Source organism: Erinaceus europaeus, chromosome X (genome assembly GCF_950295315.1).
Source record: "Erinaceus europaeus chromosome X, mEriEur2.1, whole genome shotgun sequence".
In the NCBI taxonomy this organism is placed as follows: Eukaryota; Metazoa; Chordata; class Mammalia; order Eulipotyphla; family Erinaceidae; genus Erinaceus; species Erinaceus europaeus.
In genome coordinates this window covers 48632141-48650716 of record NC_080185.1, presented here as the reverse complement: position 1 = coordinate 48650716, position 18576 = coordinate 48632141, and the positions used below count along the sequence as shown (strand labels likewise).

Here is an 18576-nt window from a genome sequence, read left to right as displayed (position 1 = left end):
CTGTATGTATCTCTCTCAGCACTGCTTTAGCTGTGTTCCAAGTATCTGATAACTTGTGTCTTTATTTTCATTTTTTCCAGGAATATTTTAATTTCCTCTTTCATAGAATAATTATTGAGCAGTTTACTGTTGAGTTTCCATAACTTTAGATTTTCTCTAACATTGTTTGTTGCTGAGTGTTGGTTCAACTCCTCTGTAGTCTGAGAAGATGCTTGAGATGATTTTGAATTTATTGATGTTGTCCTTGTGGCTTAGCATATGATCTGTTCATAAGAATGTTCTATGTGGGTTTGAGAAGGATGAATATTCTATTTGGGGGTAATGAAGAGCTCTGAAGTTATTCAGTAGGTCTAATCTAAACATCTCTTCATTTAATGCTTTAATTTCCTTATTTATTTTATGCCTGCTTGACCTATCTGCTTAAAAGAGTGGAAAATTGAAATCTCCAACTATTATTGTATTCTATCTAATTAATTCTTCAAGTACCTCAAGATTTGTTTAACATATTTTGCTGTCCCTATGCCAGATGGTGGCACACCTGGTTAAACACACACATTACAGTGTGCACAGACCCAGGTTCAAGTCCCTGGTCCCCACCTGCAGGTGTAAAGCTTCACTAATGGTGAAGCAGGGCTATAGGTCTCTCTCTCTCTCCCTCTCTCTCTCTCTCTCTCTCTCTCTCTCTCTCTCTCTCCCTTTCTCTTCTCAATTTCTCTCTGTCACTATCCAATAATAATAAACAAATACATATTTTGCTGCCCCTTCTTTTGGAGCATAGATATTGATTTTTATGAGTTCCTCTTGGTTAACTGATCCTCTGATCATTAAGTAGTATACATCATTATCTTACATTGTTTTGATTATTTGGAAATTCATTGCATCAGATATAAGTATGAAGTATGGCTGTCCCTGCTTTTTTTTTAAGCTGTTGGCTTGTATATTTTACATCTGTTTATTTTGACCCTACTCAATTTCTAATATCCAGAACTTGGAAGCAATTCAGATAGCCAACATCAAATGGCTGGTTAAGGAACAACAACAAAAAACTACTATATATACATATTGGAATACAACTCCGCTGTTAATAACATAATCTCCTTTTACCATCTTGGATGGAACTTGAAGATATCATGCTAAGTGAGAAAAGTCAAAAGGAGAAGGACAAATACTGAATGATCTTAATTAAAAACAGGACATATAAAGCCAAACAAGTTGTTGACTAATCATAAACCTAAAGGCTGGAGTAGTGCAGATGAAGAGTTGGAGGGGTCTCCATTTTGTAGATAGCTAGTAGGCATACTTTAGTTGTATTCCGAAGGGCCTGTGGCTATTGGTTATACTAGTTTTTTGTTTTTTTTTTTTCCCAAGCCTGGTGGATCCTAGCTATTGTCTGGAAAGATTCACTACTCCAGTCTTTAGCTTCAAGATTAGTCAACAACTTGTTTGGCTTTATATGTTAACTCTCTTTTCAGCCACCAGGTTCCAGGTGCCAGCAGGATGCCAACCAGACTTCCCTGGACAGACAACCCCACCAATGTGTCCTGGAGCTCTGATTCCCCCAGAAACCTGCCCCAATAGGGAAAGAGAGAGGCCCGCTGGGAATATAGATTGACCTGTCAATGCCCCTGTTCAGCGGGGAAGCAATTACAGAAGCCAGACCTTCCACCTTCGAAATCCCACAGTGACCTTGGGTCCATACTCCTAGAGGGTTAAAGAATAGGAAAGCCATCAAGCGAGGGGATGGGATATGGAGTTCTGGTGGTGGAAACTGTGTGGAGTTGTACCTTTCTTATCATATGGTTTAGTCAATGTTTCCTTTTTATAAATAAATGTAAAAAAGCAGGACATAATATATGGTGACAGGGAAGTAGAACACAAAATGAAATATGGACTGGGAATAGTATTGAATCAAAGCAAATGACTGGGGAAGATGGGGGAAGAAGAAGTGGAAGAAAACTTTGGAGTTCTGTATATGGGAACTATAAACCATTAACCTTTTCAACAAATCATCATCATCATAAGATGCCTATAGCTGTAAAATTCAGATAAATCCCACATAAGACAGTTTTCCTAAATACAAAGCATGCTCAAAGAAATAAAAATACTCATTTTCCACTACTTCATAATTTGAATATATTGAAGTTAAGTTGTAGGAACATTTTTAATTACTTATCATTTAGGGAATCTTTAAAGTAAAAGTTAAGGGCCAAGGAGCTCAAAACTTCAATTCCATCAGGACCCAGAGAGAAGAGGGGGGACATAGGGGAAGAACACTCAGAAGTAGTATGTGTGAATTAAAAATGAAGAGAAGATAGGATCATAGACAGATATATATATATATATATATATATATATATATATATATATACACATATATATAGAGAGAGAGATAGATAGTTACAGAAATAATAGGCAACACATATCTGTGATCGTGGGATAACTACTGTGTTTTCCAGTGAACAGAATGGGACCACAGAACTCTGGTGTTGATAAAGAGGTGGGATAATACTCCTTTTTTTGTCATACTTTTTTTTTTAATTTTTATTTATAAAAAGGAAACTCTGAAAAAATCAATAGGATAAGTGGGGTGTAACTCGACAGAATTCCCACCACCAGAAATCCATATCCAATCCCCACCCCTGATAGCTATCCTATTCTTTAACCCCATAAGAGTATGGACCCAGGGTCATTATGGGGTGTAGAAGGTGGAAGGTCTGGCTTCTGTAATTGCTTCCCCGCTGAACATGGGTGTTGACAGGTCAATCCGTACTCCCAGCCTGCCTCTCTCTTTCCCTAGTGGGACGGGGCTCTGAGGAAGTGGGGCTCCAGGATACATTAGGGGGGTTATCTGCCCAGGGAAGTCCAGTTGGCATCATGGTAGCATCTGGAACCTTGTGGCTGAAAGAAGAGTTAACATTTAAAGCAGAACGAACTGTTGACTAACCATGAACCTAAAGGCTGGAATATTGCTGATGTAGATTTGGGGGTCTCAGTTTTATAGATAGTTAGTAGGCCTATTTTAGTTATATTCCAAAAGGTCCATAACTACACTATTTTTTTTCTGAGCCTGACATCTGATATGTAGGTAGACCCAAGTTATTGTCTCTTGATGATGTCATGGCTAGAAAAGGGGCTAGAAAACTGGATCAGGGAAGAAAGTAGCTCCCAAATATGGGAAAGGTGTATAAATATTGTTGACTGAATAATACTCCTTTTATATCATAATTTTGTAAATAAATATCAAATAATTAATATTTTTAAAAAGGTCAAGGGAAATAGTATATGAATGCTTTTTTGAAGTTCATTTTAAATTCAAAGGGATTTGGTTATTTCCTCCAAAAAAGAAAAAAAAGTACAATTCTAAACTTGCTAATATAAATTTATTCTGCTTAGGCATGGGTAATAAGTGAATTACTTCTGTCAATTATGGAAGAGTATAATGTCAATTTACTAAAACACAATAGAAAGAAGATTCTATACCAGACTACTCAATAATTGATGATTTCAGTGGCTGTAGAGTATCATCGAACAGAACATACCTTCCCCTTAAACAATATAGTCCAACAGCTATAGAACTTAACAAACTTCATAATACTATGGCTGAGACATCTCCAGAAGTACTTCAGCTTAGTTGGGTTCTTGTGCTTAGTTGGGAATGAGGGACTGAAACTAAGCACCCAGAATTTAAGAGCTCCCATAGAGGACAGCACCATGTTCCTCTATGCAACAACAGTCAAAGAAATACACAGTGCTGATAGTGAGAGAAGGGAACCTTTGAGATTATAATCCATGAACTTTGGGTGTTAGCCTATTGAACTAATAACAAGGAAATATCATAGTAGCAGGGGCATGTATGAGCAAAAACAGCCTGGTCGATTGCCAGACTAAGGCAGATATACATAAAGGTGATTTGGTGGCAGCTAAATGGTAAATCGACCCATACTTTTCTAAAGATAGCCTAGAAGCAAACCCCTAAGGTTTGGATCCAGGCTGAAATTATACAGAGAAGACACATATACACAAAACACAGAGAACAGAACACCTCAAAGAAATAACAGGAAACGTAACCTAAACGTAACCTTGCCTTTCCCCAAGCACTAAACAAAGTCCAGTGATAAAGTAATAATAATAAGAAACCACCATCTGCTGGCCAGCAATAATGAGCACAAGGACATAGTCTTTAGTTGAAGTCATAGATGAGATGAATATAGCAGATATATTCAGAAGCTTTCATCCCCTCCCCAAAGAAAACACATTCTTTTCAAGTGCACATGGAATATTCTCAAGGATCAACCATGTGTTGGGACACAAAGACAGCCTTAATAAATACATGAATATTGAAATCATAAAAAGTGTCTTTTCTAATCATGAGGCAGTGAGGTTAGAAATCAACCACAAAAAAGAAACAAAGAAATACAGTCAAAATACAGAGAATAAATAATATATTTCTGAGTAACACCTGGGTTACTGAAGAAGTCAAAAGAGAAATTAAAAATTACTTAGAGAACAATAAAACTGAAGAGACCAAATACCAGACACTGTAGGAAGCAGCAAAAGAGGTCTTAAGAAGGAAGTTTATAGTAATGCAGGAACATATTAGCAAATAGAAAAGATCTCATGTAAGTTACTTAATGTCAGAACTGAGCCAACTAGAAAAAGAGCAACAAAGAGACCCAAAAGTCATCAGGAGGAAGATAATAGTCAATATCAGAACAGAAATTAATGAAATAGAATCCAGAAAGATAATTCAAAATATTAATAAAGGCAAGGGATGGCTTTTTTGAAAGGATAAATATAATAGATCAACCACTGGCTAGACTCACAAAGAGAACAAGTCAGGACATATTTATGGAAATGAATTTGACAACCTAGATGAAGTGCATGCATTTCTAGAATCATACTACCTGCAAAGCCTAACCCAAGAGGAAATAGGAAGATTTTTGATTGCTGATTCAGTTTATAAACTAATTGGCTTGTTTAAGCTATCTACTTCCTCTTGGGTTAGAGTTTGCAGGCTGTCAAAATCATTTCCATAAATATGTTCATAATATTCACATATAATTTTTTGTATCTCCTCATTTTCAGTTGTAATTTCATCTGTCTCATTCCTGATTCTTTTTTATCATAGATTTCTTTTTCTCCTTCTTATTTTTTTCTCTTAGTGATCCAGGTGTTATTCAGAAGAGTAATATTCAGTTTCCGTATTTAGGGTGTATTCATTTGTTTCTTTTTGAGATTTCTTTCTAACCTCACAGCCTGATAGTCAGAAAAGAATGTTTTGTGTTTTTTTTTTCTTTTCAACAGTATTCTTGTTGTTTAAACTCAGACCTGGAAGTCGTGCATCTCAGCTGCCAGTTTTCCCCTTTCCATTCACAAGCCACACATGTCCATACTCACCTGTGACTTTGGTGGTCTTCTTTATTTCTTTTTTTAATAGTTGTTTCTAAATTCAGATTCCGAACTGGTGTGCTTCAGCTGCCATTCTCCCAGTTTGATGTCCATGAGTATGGCCTTTTAATCCCAACAATCTCTCTCTAAACCCTTTTCTGTCCATGAGCCACAAATGTCTGTACTCACCTGTGGCTTGGTGAGTTTCTGAAGAAATCCTTGTTGTATTTGGTTGAGTTGTCAGGTGATTTTCATTGCTTTTCCACATTGACCATAAAGATTAAAACTTGGCTGCTGCTACTCCTGCATATGTTTTGCCTGCCAATATTTAAATTCTATGTCTACCAAGAGTTTACTCCAGCATGAAGGCCCAAAACTTCATCTGCTATCCTTTTATCTTTAGGTTCCTGATTATTCAACAAATTGTTCTATTTTATATGTTTATGCAGATATCACCAATTTGCAGATGCTACCATGATGCCAACTGGACATCCATGGGCAGACGACCTCATCAGTGTGTCCAGGAAACCCATCTTCCCAGAGCCCTGCCCCACTAAGGAAAGATAGAAACAAGCTGGGGGGTATAGATTGACCTGCCAATGCCCATGTCCAGCAGAGAAGCAGTTACAGAATCCAGACCTTCTACCTTCTGCACCCCATAAAGATCTTTGGTCTATACTCCCAGAAGGATAAAGAATAGGGAAACTTCCAATGCAGAATAGGGTATATAGAACTCTGGTGGTGGGAACTATACCCTTATAACATAATCTTGTCAATCATTACTAAAAATAAAAATGAAAAGAGTAAGTTGTTCTTTCTATGAAATATACTTGAAAGCTCTAAGAAAATATTACAAAAATGTATCTCTCTGTTGTTAATTCATTGTTTAATTATGGTTCAATATTGTTTATAAATTTAATAAGGATGAGACTTCAAATAGGATAAAATGTATTAACATTTAGAAGATATCTGAGCTCTGAATTTGTATCATTGCTCTTTATTACCTATATATTTAAATGAGAAAATGTCAAAATGTGTAAACAAATTAATCATATATATATATATATATATGAAATGTAAGATGGAATTCAAATTGTTGTTTTGTATGCTCAAAACAAGTATCTTATGTTGAAAAGGACAACAGAAAATTTTATGTTTTGACTTTGACTGGATTTGATCTATCATCTTTATTTTTTCCCAACTCAGTAAACAGAAACTGCTGTGTTGCCATAGGAAAAAAAAATGTCCTTTTATATGTTATTAACAATTGAACAATTGTTTTGAATCTTCTGCATAAAAATTAGTGCATTTTCTATCTCTCTAGTTCAATAGCATTTTAATAACATAAAATTTGTGCTTTGTCACAGTGAAGAAGTCATGTGAATAAATATAATTTTCAATTATTATTGCCTAACACCACTTTTCTCTTATTAGCATTCTATTATTGTAAGTTAATTTAGCATGATGATAATGGTTAAAAAGCCTTTGTATAAAATGCATAATAATTATAATAAGAGCTATAATTTATAGAGATTTATAGTAACATGCTAGTCATCTTGTTAAATGCTTTATAGGAATAAGCTACTTTAATATTAACAATACTCTAACTTCTAATTATGGGACACAGCTTGGTTTATAAGCCTATAAATGCTTTAGAGGTATAATTTCTCAACTCTTCAAAATGGGTTAATCAACCAAGTACTGTTAATTCTCAACCAAAATTCACTGCACCTACTACCCCCTATAATATTTTCTCTATTCGCTCAGTTAACCTCATTTCTATAGCTTGATTCAATAGCCTTCTTTTGACTTTGCTTGCTTTCTTTACTTTGTTTGTTGACCATCTATGGGTGAAGTCATTGTATACTTTTTTTAAGTGTGTTTTTCTTTATTTATTTGATAGAGACATCCAGAAATTGAGAGGGAAGAGGGAGATTTAGAGGGAGAGAGACAAAGAAACATCTGCAGTACTGCTTCATCACTTGCAAAACTTTACCTTTGCAGATGGAGACCAGAAACTCAAACCTGAGTCATTGCACATTATAACATGTGCACTCAACCAGGTAGGCCACCACCTGGCCTTGTATATTTTCATTTTATTTAAGTTCCTTTAATAATTTTTGCAATTCTACTTTAGTGATAATGAATTGCTTCAATTTGGCTTGTTTGAAAAATCTCTTCACACCTCCCTCAAACCAGATTGATAATGAAGCAAGATAAAATGTTCAAGGATTAATGTCTTTTCCTGTCAAAATTTTGTTTTTTTTATATTTTAGTTTATTTTAATGAGAGAGATAAGGGCAGAGAGAGAGAAGGAGAGAGAGAGAGAGAGACAGAGATAGAGAGAGAAGAACAGAGCATCACTCAGCTCTAATTTATGATAGTACTGGGATCTGAACATGGGTCGTCAGAGTTTCTGGTATGAGTCCTTTGCAGAAGCATTATGCTATCCCCATCATCTTTTAAATATTGAAAATATCATCCCAGTATTTTTAAGCTTTTTTTATTTTTGAAAAATCAGCAGATAGTCTTATGAGACTTCATTTTAAGTGACTCTTGGCTTTTATATAGCAGGTACAGTATCCTCTCTTTGTCTTTGAATACACAATTTTATTTACTGTGTGCCTTAGTGAACATAGATTCCCAAAAGGCAGGAACAGCCATTCTCATAGATTTGGAATAACCCTATCCAAAAATGGGGAGAGGACATTGACAGAATATTCACCAGAGAAGAGATCCAAAAGGCTGAGAAACACATGAAAAAATGCTCCAAGTCTTTGATTGTCAGAGAAATGCAAATAGAGAAAATTAGATATCACTTCTCTCCAGTGAGAATGTCATACACCAGAAAAGGTAGCAGCAATGAATGCTGGAGAGGTTGTGGGATCAAAGGAACCCTCCTGTACTGCTGGTGGGAATATAAATTGTTCCAACCCCTGTGGAGAGCTCTTAGTCTGGAGAACTTTCAGAAGACTAGAATTGGACCTACTCTATGATCCTGCAATTCCTCTCCTGGGGTATATCCTAAGGAGGCCAATACACGCATCCAAAAAGATTATGTTCTTAGCAGCACAATTTGTAATAGCCAAAACGTGGAAGCAACGCAGGTGTCCAACAACAGATGAATGGCTGAGCAAGTTATTATTATATATATATATATATATATATATATATATTTATATGAATACTACTCAGCTATAAAAAGTGGTAACTTCACTGTTTTCATCCCATCTTGGATGAATCTTGAAGAAATCATGTTAAGTGAAATAAGTCAGAAACAGAAGGATGAATATGGGATGATCTCACTCTCAGGTAGAAATTAAAAAAGAAGATCAGAAGAGAAAACACTAGTAGAACCTGAACTGGAGTTGGTGTATTGCACCAAAGTAAAAGACTCTGTGGGGGGTAGGGGGAGAGTACAGGTCCAAAAAGGATGACAGAGGACCTAGTGGGGGTTGTATTATTATGTGGAAAACTGAGAAATGTTATGCATGTACAAAATATTGCATTTACTGTCAAATGTAAAACATTAATCCTCCAATAAATTTTTTTAATAATAAAAAAGAAATGTATTAACATTTTGATCCCACTGTTAAAATTCAATCTGATTGCCAATTTAAAGTCTTAAGTGCTTAGATTGAAGGAACATATACTCAGACTATGGTCTATTCACATTGCGGATTCAAATGTGCTTTGTTAATTATTTTAAGAATAAATCTTCTCAATTTTTATAAATACTTCTACTCAAAGTGAAAAATCTAAAATTAATAGAAACTAATAGCTAGAAACATTTCACTTAAAATGTAACACCTGACAGAAAAGCTCCATGTAGCTTAATAGAATATTTCTTAATATGTCCATCGCAATGAACACAGTCACTCTATAGTAAGAAAACAGTAAAAAGAAAAAATAAATAAAATGCTGTGGCTTCATTATTTATATTTTACCTTATTGGATACCATCATTTTTAGTACAATAAATGTATTTTGAACTATTAATCATATTATTGTGAGTATACTGAATTTAAAACTATATTGAGGTTAAAGACAAAGTAGTAATAAAAATAATAAAAATTAAACAAAAAAAACCCTTATGATGAAAATGTGAAACATTGCCAATATTTCACTATAGTAAAGCTGTATTGTGCATAGTAGTAGGAGCGGATCAGCTACCCTCAGACTTCCATAAATATTTTTATAGTAAATTCTAGAAGGATATAATAAAATGTCATTGTATCTTTTTAAAAAATAACAAACTATTGTGGCGCTGTATTTCAACAAAATAAATATGAAAAACACCATAGAACTCTGAAATAAGTCTCTTTATACAAATGGCAAATGAAAGAATTGTTTCTCCACTAGTAAATGTTGGCATTTATGGGTCAGAAAATAACTCACCAGGATAGCTTTGTCATGCACACAACCTAGGCTGAAGACCAGTCCCTACTACACTGGAGTAAGTTTCAGTGCTGAGGTATCTTTCCCTCCCCTTGTGTTTTTATCTATCTGAAAAAAAAAGTCTGCTCAGAGAGGTAGAGCTGCAGTGATGACAAATAAAATGTAAGTCGACATTTGTACAGTTATTTTTTTATTTTTATTTATTTATTTTTATTGTTAAATATATTTATTTAACAAAACCATAGAATAAGAGGGGTACTTTTCCACACAATTCCATAACCCGATCTCCATATCCCATCCCCTCCCCTGATAGCCTTCCCATTCCCTATCTCTCTGGAGTATGGACCCAGGGTCATTGTGGGTTGCTGAAGGTGAAGGTCTGGCTTCTGTAATTGCTTCCCCGCTGAACATGGGCATTGATCCATACTCCCAGTCTTCCTCTCTCTATCCCTAGTAGGGTGGGTCTCTGGGGAAGCAGAGCTCCAGGACACACTGTCTTGACTTCTTATAGTCCAAGAAGAACCCAGAGAGTTGAGAGATTTTTCCCTGTGTCATTGGAAAGAATCACCATAGTTGTGTGGTCTGGGAAGTGGTGCAATGGATAAAGTGCTAGACCCTTAAGCATGAGGTCCTGAGTTCAATCCCTGGCATCACATGTACCAGAGTAATGTCTGGTTCTTTCTCTCCTGCTATCTTTCTCATTAATAAATAAATAAAATCTTTTTAAAAAATCACCATAGTTGCTGTGTCATTTCCATTCTATTACTACTGATTATCAACAGCGATATTTTAAAATATCTGTAAAATAAAATAATCTGTGAAACCATCATTTACCCATTCATACCCAGGGAAAAATCTCTCATGGGTAAATTATGGATTTACAGATGATTTTATTTTACAATTTTTTTAAATACCACTGTTGATAATGAATTTTACTAGAATGGAAATTGTTCAGGGACTAAACTATAACTAAACAAGCAGAGAAAAAATATGTTAAGAAATTCTATTTAGCATTAACTGTTGTTAAAACAGAAATAGAAATTAGGTTTTTATCTATTATTCCCTATTAACGTTAAAGAGAGAGATTTTAATTTACACCTATTTGCTGGGGAGAGGAAAAAACTGTTGTTTAAGTAGCTTTATTGAGAAAGCTTTTTAAAAAATATTTATTTTATTTATTTATTCCCTTTTGTTGCCCTTGTTGTTTTATTGTTGTAGTTATTATTGTTGTTGTCATTGTTGGGTAGGACAGAGAGAAATGGAGAGAGGAGGGGAAGACAGAGAGGAGGAGAGAAAGATAGACACCTGCAGACCTGCTTCACCGCCTGTGAAGTGACTCCCCTGCAGGTGGGGAGCCGGGGTTCGAACCGGGATCCTTATGCCGGTCCTTGTGCTTTGCGCCACCTGTGCTTAGCCCGCTGCACTACAGCCCGACTCCCTTGAGAAAGCTTTATTGAGTAGCTTTATTTATTGAGAAAGGAACTGTAGTTTAAAAACTTATTAGGTGTGGGTAAAGAAAGGAATTCTGCCTTACTATAAAGAAAATAACTGTAGATTAAATATCTATTGTTATTGGGAAAGAAACAGTAGTTATCCATTAAAACACTTGGCTTTACCTTTTACCTATGACTAATGCTGAAATTCTGAAATACTTCACATAGACAGATGGGAGAGAAAATTATATAACTAAAAAAGACAAGAAAAAAAGGGGGTGGATTTTAGAAATGATTTGAGTAACTAACTTCCATTCTTTCTTCATTGGGGGTTAGGGTACTCATTTGAGAGATACTTCTCTTTTTCTAATTGGTCAATGGTTTTCTTTTTCTTTTTCTTATACTTTTTTTTTTGCCTTTAGGGTTATTGCTGGGGCTCAGTGCCTGCACTACAAATCCACTGCTTCTGGAGGCCATTTTTTCCCTTTTGTTGCCCTTGTTTATCATTGTTGTTGTTATTGTTATCTTTATAGTTGGATAGGACAGAGAGAAATCAAGAGAGAAGGGGAAGACAGAGGGTGGAGAGAAAGATAAATACCTGCAGAACTTTTTCACCACTTGTGAGGCAACCCTCCTGCAGGTGGGGAGCCTGGGACTCGAACCCGGATCCTTATGCTGGTCATTGTACTTTGTGCCACATGTGTTTAGCCCACTGCGCTACCTCCTGGCCCCCTCCTTTTTTCTTCCCCCCTTCTTTTTTCTTTTTAAGAAAGTTTTACATTTTGTCTGTGTACAATAGTTGTGCTATTGTTATTGATTAAAATATATTAATTTTGGAGTCTGTTTCTAAACCATTATATACCATTATGTTGAGCTAGAAGAAACTGGATTATCATCTGAATTTGTTATAAGAATATTCATATCATATTACCTTCTGAGACTAAATAAATACAATTGAAGAAGGTAAAGTCTCAAATTGTTTTACTTTCCCAGATGTAGCAGAGCAGGAATGTCTGCTAACCAAAGCCTAGACTAATCACAGGAATATGAATTTCCATCTTTTTTATGAAGGGAAAAGCTTTATTTTGAACTATTGTACAAGATGAAAATGGAGGCTTTTGTCCTTTATGTAATCCTGTTCTTTACCAGGTTCATTGCTATCTTTTAAAATCTCTATGAAATTGAATATGACTAGAAAGCCCAGGTCTAAATATCTCCCCTCTTGGAGAAGAGTCATGAAGAAATCTAGCTGGTGTCAACCAAAATATCTGTTAATATTATCTTTGCAAGGAAAAATTATTTTATAACTCACCCAAATCTCTCTCTCCTCTCTCTCTCTCTCTCTCTCTCTCTCTCTCAAACACACACACACACACACACACACACACACACATTGCTGGATTTAAATTCTTTGGGCTTGTATGTTACATGCTGGAAGATAGGGCTGCACACTTGATACAAGGTCAGGTATTTGTACAATTGAAGTCTCAGAGCAGGTATAAGCCAGATCAGCTTACTTATCAGAGTTGCTCTGGGATTGCATTTCTCTAAGAATTATGATCTCATTGTAAGAAGACTTCTCTGCACACTTGCCGTAACTGGTTTCACAAACATCTGACATTGCACCTTCTAGTACGTACCATTAGAGACCAAAGGATTTAAAAGCAGCCAAGAGAAACTTAAAAGGAGAAATGTATGAAGAAAATATAGATCTCCACCTCCTGTATTGTACAAAATTTAATAAATGAACAATTTCTCCTTTAGACAGTGATGTTAAAGGACTTACTGTCAACATCAGGCTGACAAATAACCTTTTTTCCACTTCGATCATAGATCTTTGTTCTGCCATCAACAATGTTGTTGTTTTTTTTTTTCCTTTTCTGACACACTCTTTGACTCCAAGTAAATGAACACAGTGGGGCTTACCACATTTTCAGTTTCTTACTCTGAGGGGAGGGGGGAAGAGGTTCAAGTATTTTCTGAAGTTTTAGGGAGATTGTCTTTCTTACAGAGCTGTGATAGTCTTTTCAGTAGCAAAATAAAGCTCTTAAAATGTGTGGTTCCTGTTCTTTAGAATAGGAAATTTTCCAGTGGAGGGAATGGGATGCAGAACTCTGGTAGTGGGAATTGTGTGGAATTTTACCCCTCTTAACTAATGGACTTCTTGATCAGAATTAAATCAGTAATAAAAAAATATATGGTTCCTTAACCATTTGATTACATTCAACTTTATATTTTAAGAAGCCATGGTTATTTTAAGATTTAATTTATGGAATGTATATATATGTTTTCTATTCTCGTATCTATCTTTTTTGGCCCAAAGATCTCAAGTCTGCAGCTTTGTGATAACAAACACATATTCTAGTATCTTATTTGGTTCTTATTCTGAGTAATTTTATACAGCTGAATAGATTCACTGATTATGCACAAGCAATTTGCCTTGAGACAATTTTCTTATGAGAAAGCACCAACTGAATGGTTATTTTCCAATATTTTTCTCAATCTTATCTTTCTGAAGTTCAAGAATTTTGTTTTATTTTATTTTATTTTACCAAAGTTCTATTCAGCTCTAGTTTATGTTGGTGCAGAGAATTGAACCTGGAATCACAGAGCCTCAGGTACAAGAGTGTGCTTGCATAACTATTATGCTATCTCCCCTGCCACTGCCTAAAGTTAACGAAATTAAATTAAGGAGTACTTCCATTTTGTCTCTGTAACATTTAAAGAATTAGAAGTTCTGAATACCCTACTTCTTTTCCTACTGAAACATGCCCCACAATGTATGTAACAAGGTTGCCTTTCATTGCCCTGAAGGGACAGGTGACCTGAGGTTAATAGATTGGGCAAGACAAAAATATCACAAAGCTACGCTTACAGAAACTATTTTGCAAAGAACAGTTAAGATGCTAAAGCTGAATTTGGAATATAGAAGAATATATATCAAATACTCACCTTACCCTCTTTCTGACCTTAGTCCCTCAAAACAATGAAAAGAAATTTTATGGTGGGCAGAGACAAAACACTATGAAGACAAGCCTGAGGAAATTCTGTTCTAAAAAAATCTCTTCATATATTGATGTTCCTGACCAAAAAGGAGATTACAGAGACATAAGGAATTTCAGATAAGGGCATGCAAAGAAACTTGTGAAATAACAGTGAAGAGAACAAAGTTGATCTTTAGTTTATTGCCCCCCCTTACTCCCAAGCCCTTGATGCTAACCATTCAAGTTCTCCAGATGCTGCATTCCAGAGGTAAGCTGCATTGCACCCCTGACTAAGAGCATGACTGACCACATTTCAGAAGTAAACTGCACTGCAGATTCTAGCAGGGAAATGTTTTCAGTTAACTACTTTAAACTGCAAGAATCAAAAAAGTTGGTCACAACTATCCTAGAACCAGCAGATTCCCAGGAAATAAATAAAGGTATACCCAGCACAGCTCTTGTAAACTTGTTCAAGGAAGCTGTTTAGGATGAGGGCTGGTGAACCAGCAGCTTTCAGGCCCTAAAGAATATTGAGGGGAGTTAACTGTGGGTAGGACTGAGGGGTGAATTCCAGTAAACTACTTATAGCTACCTGAAGACAGGAGAGTAAACCTCCCAGAGTACAGTCTTCTCCACAGCAAACTCTAGTCCCAGTATTGTACCTACACTGAGTCTCCAGAGGAAACAAGATCAACAAAACCTATAGATAGAACAGAACAGCTCCAGAGACAATGGTATAAGAGTTGAGACAGGAGAGTCAGGCGGTAGTGCAGCAGGTTAAGTGCAAGTGGCACAAGGCTCAAGGACCGGTGTAAGGATCCTGGTTTGAGCCCCCTGGCTCCCCACTTGCAGGGGAGTTGCTTCACAAGCTGTGAAGCAGGTCTGCAGTTGTCTGTCTTTCTCTCCCCCTCTCTGTCTTCTCCTCCTCTCTCCATTTCTCTCTCTCCTATCTAAGAAGGACATCAGTAACAACAACAATAATAACTACAATAATAAAACAACAAGGGCAACAAAGGAAATAAACAAATATTTTTTTTAAAAAAGAGTTGAGACAGGTTGGGAGTATGGATCAGCCTGCCAATGCCCATGTTCAGCAGGAAAGCAATTACAGAACCAGGCCTCCTGCACCCCATAATGACCCTGGGTCCATATTCCCATGGGGTTAAAGAATAAGAAAGCTATCAGGGGAGGGGGTGAGATACAGAGTTCTTGTGGTGCAAATTATGTAGAGTTGTACCCCTCTTATCTTATGGTTTTGTCAGTGTTTCCCTTTTATAAATAATAATAATAGTTGGGTACAAACCTGAGCAGCAATCCTCTAAAGGGACAGACTGCCTTTCAGGTCAGTCTTACAGTTGAGTCTGAACACAGTGAAAGTGTGTGTGATCTTCCTTTCACTGGTTCTGAACTGCAGAACAGGCCAGAGGCAAGTTAGCAGGTTGTTGGTTCAACTCCTGAAGCAACCAGGTAGCCCACCCACTCACCATGACAACAGAGATTTGTAAAAAGTTGTATTTGGGGGAATTTGGAAAAGTTTCCTCAAGTCACCAGTATCTCTCAATGATATTAGGGTAATTTGTCTGTAGTATGTCTCCCACACTAGCACCACCACGATCATTGAGTGTGGATGGGAGTGCACTCATAATAGGTTTTCTTTTCCTTTGTTGCTTTATCTGTTTTTTATTTGTCCCTTTGACTCCCTCTGCTATTGTGTATGTGTTCTGTTAGTCTGTTTATTCCTTCTCTGTGTGCTCCTCTTTATTATTTTTTTATTTTTATTATCTTTATTTATTTATTGGATAGAGACATCCAGAAATCAGGAGGAACGAGGGTGATATAGAGTGAAAGAGATACCTGCAATCCCATTTCAACATTCACAAAGCTTTCCCCTTGCAGGTGGAGACTAGGGGCTCGAACCTGGGTCAACTACGTGTGCCACCACCCAGCTCCAATTTTTTTTTAAAGCTGTTCTGTTTGCTTGTTTCACTCTACAATTTGAACACAGTAGACCTACCTGCTTTTGTAGCAGCTACCAATACCCTAACTTTCACCTACCAGAAACAGGGCAACTACCATCCAGAGCAATGGCACCACACACTCCTGGGATATAGCACAGCATAGTTGTCTTCAGGGTTCCTGAAACCAACAACTAAGAGGTCACCTTGCTCCATTCCTGAAGAGTTATGTTAGACACTAAGGGGTACTGCCAACATAGGGAATCATAGTGGCCCTTTCCAAACTTTACTGGAGATTTAGGCAGGCACCCCTGACCTACACTGTCTTGTTTCAAATTTCTTGTTGAAATTTTGGAAAAAAAACAGCATCTAAACTCTAAAATGTTTGCATTTTCAGTATAATATTAGTGAATATTGGAGGTATACCATAACTATTGCTCCTATACACTGTATCTAAAACTTGACCCAAGGTTCAGTGCCAACCCCCACATGACTGGTAAATTTCTGTCAGAGAAACATAAAACTTTCCAAAACTGAACCAGGAATAACTGGAAAACATTAATAGACTAATTACAACCAAAGTAGTTGAAACAATCAAGAGGCATCCCAACAATAAAAGTTCAGGCCCTCCCCACATAGAACCTTGCCCTCAACTTGGATCAACAATGGTAGAGATTGTTCCATCCTCTGAAGGGTGGATGGACAACATACTCTATGCTTCACCTGAAGAAGATGGGTCAATATTGGGGCAGCTTGAAATGTTCCTACTCATGAACACAGAATGTGAGCTCAGATCTATAGGGATGCAGAGGTCACATAGGCTCCTAAGCTGAATATGAGCCCCATACCAAATCAAATAAATGCGGATTACAGTCAATAATATTTATGCCCTTTCCCAATATTAGGGGGCTATTCTCTTCCCTGATCCACCTTTTTGACCCTTTTCCAGCCATGACATCACCTCCACAGACAATAACTTGGATCCACCTGCATATCAGATTTCAGGCTCAGAGGGAAAAAAAAAAAGCTAGTGTAGCTACAGGCAATTTGAAATATAACTAAAATATGCCTACTAGCTATATACAAAATGGAGGATCCCCATCACTTCATCTGCACTATTCCAGCCTTTAGGTTCATGATTAATCAACAATTTGTTTGGTTTTGTATGTTAACTCTCTTTTCAGCCACCAGGTTCCAGATGGTACCATGATGCCAACCAGGCTTCCCTGGACAGACACACAACAACCCACCAATGTGTGCTGGAGCTCTGCTTCCCCAGAGCCCCATCCCACTAGGGAAAGAGAGAGGCAGGCTGGGAGTATTGATTGACCAGTCAATGCCCATGTTCAGTGGAGAAGCAATTACAGAAGCCAGGACTTCCACCTTCTGCATCCCACAATGACCTTGGGTCCTTACTCCCAGAGGGATAAAGAATAAGAAAGCTATCAGAGGAGGGGATGGGATTCAGAGGTCTAGTGGTGGGAATTGTGTGGAGTTATACCCCTCTTATCCTATGATTTGTTAATGTCTCCTTTTTAAAAAAAATTTTAAAAAGTTTGGGCCCAATTGATTTCACAAATGAATTCTATAAAGCCATTAAAGAAGAGCTAATGCTCATACTTTTCAAGCTCTTTCAAAATAATGGGGACACAGGAATACAGCTGTCCCTCGTTTATTGCAGTGACTCAGTTCCGGACTCTACCACGATAAGGGAATTTCCATGAAGTAGGATTCTTTATTTATAAAGTGAACATAGAAAACATGTTTACAGCCTTCTAAATACAGTTATAACATTATTAGAGTCCTCTAGACATGAAATAACATCCATTTAGCTTTGCTTCCTTGTTGTGAGACATTAACCATTGTGCGGATGTTCTTTTCATCTTTACAGATGGAGCAAACAATAGACTTATTCAAGTCATAATGTGGGGAAACCTCCATGATTTTCTTGCTATTTTTTTATCATATCTAAGAGTCTCACCTTCTCCTGAATGGTATTTTCTTCTGTGCTTAATTTGATTGTCAGAAGGCGTAGAAGAAGCAGCATGTTTAGAAGCTGTTGTGGGGCTCAGATAAAGGTTCTCAGAAATCACAAACACAAGAGCAAAGATGCTTCCAATGTGAAGTGATGTAGTTTGTATGAGAGAAACACACTCTGATTGGCTTGTTTTCACCACACTTGATTTCAAACACACACAGGGAGTGGTCTAGCGACTATATCTGGTGTTGAAGGATTTGCTGCACTAACAAATAGGCCTATAGTAAATATGTACAGTAATTTTCACTTTTATTGTAATACAGGAGTGTACTACTTAGAAAAATGAGCACGTACTGTATTTTTTTTACTGTCTTAGTCAACATTTTAATGAATGTATTTGAAGACAATGCAATAGAGTGAAGTGGTAAAAGTCAAAGCACA

At 36.7% G+C, this 18576-nt stretch overlaps 1 pseudogene; it reads right to left on the bottom strand.

Annotated features, from left to right (window-relative positions):
* LOC103127442 (E3 ubiquitin-protein ligase RNF138-like) overlaps window positions 1-18204 on the bottom strand; it is a 75887-nt pseudogene extending 57683 nt beyond the window's left edge.
* Window positions 18205-18576: the final 372 nt, after the last annotated feature.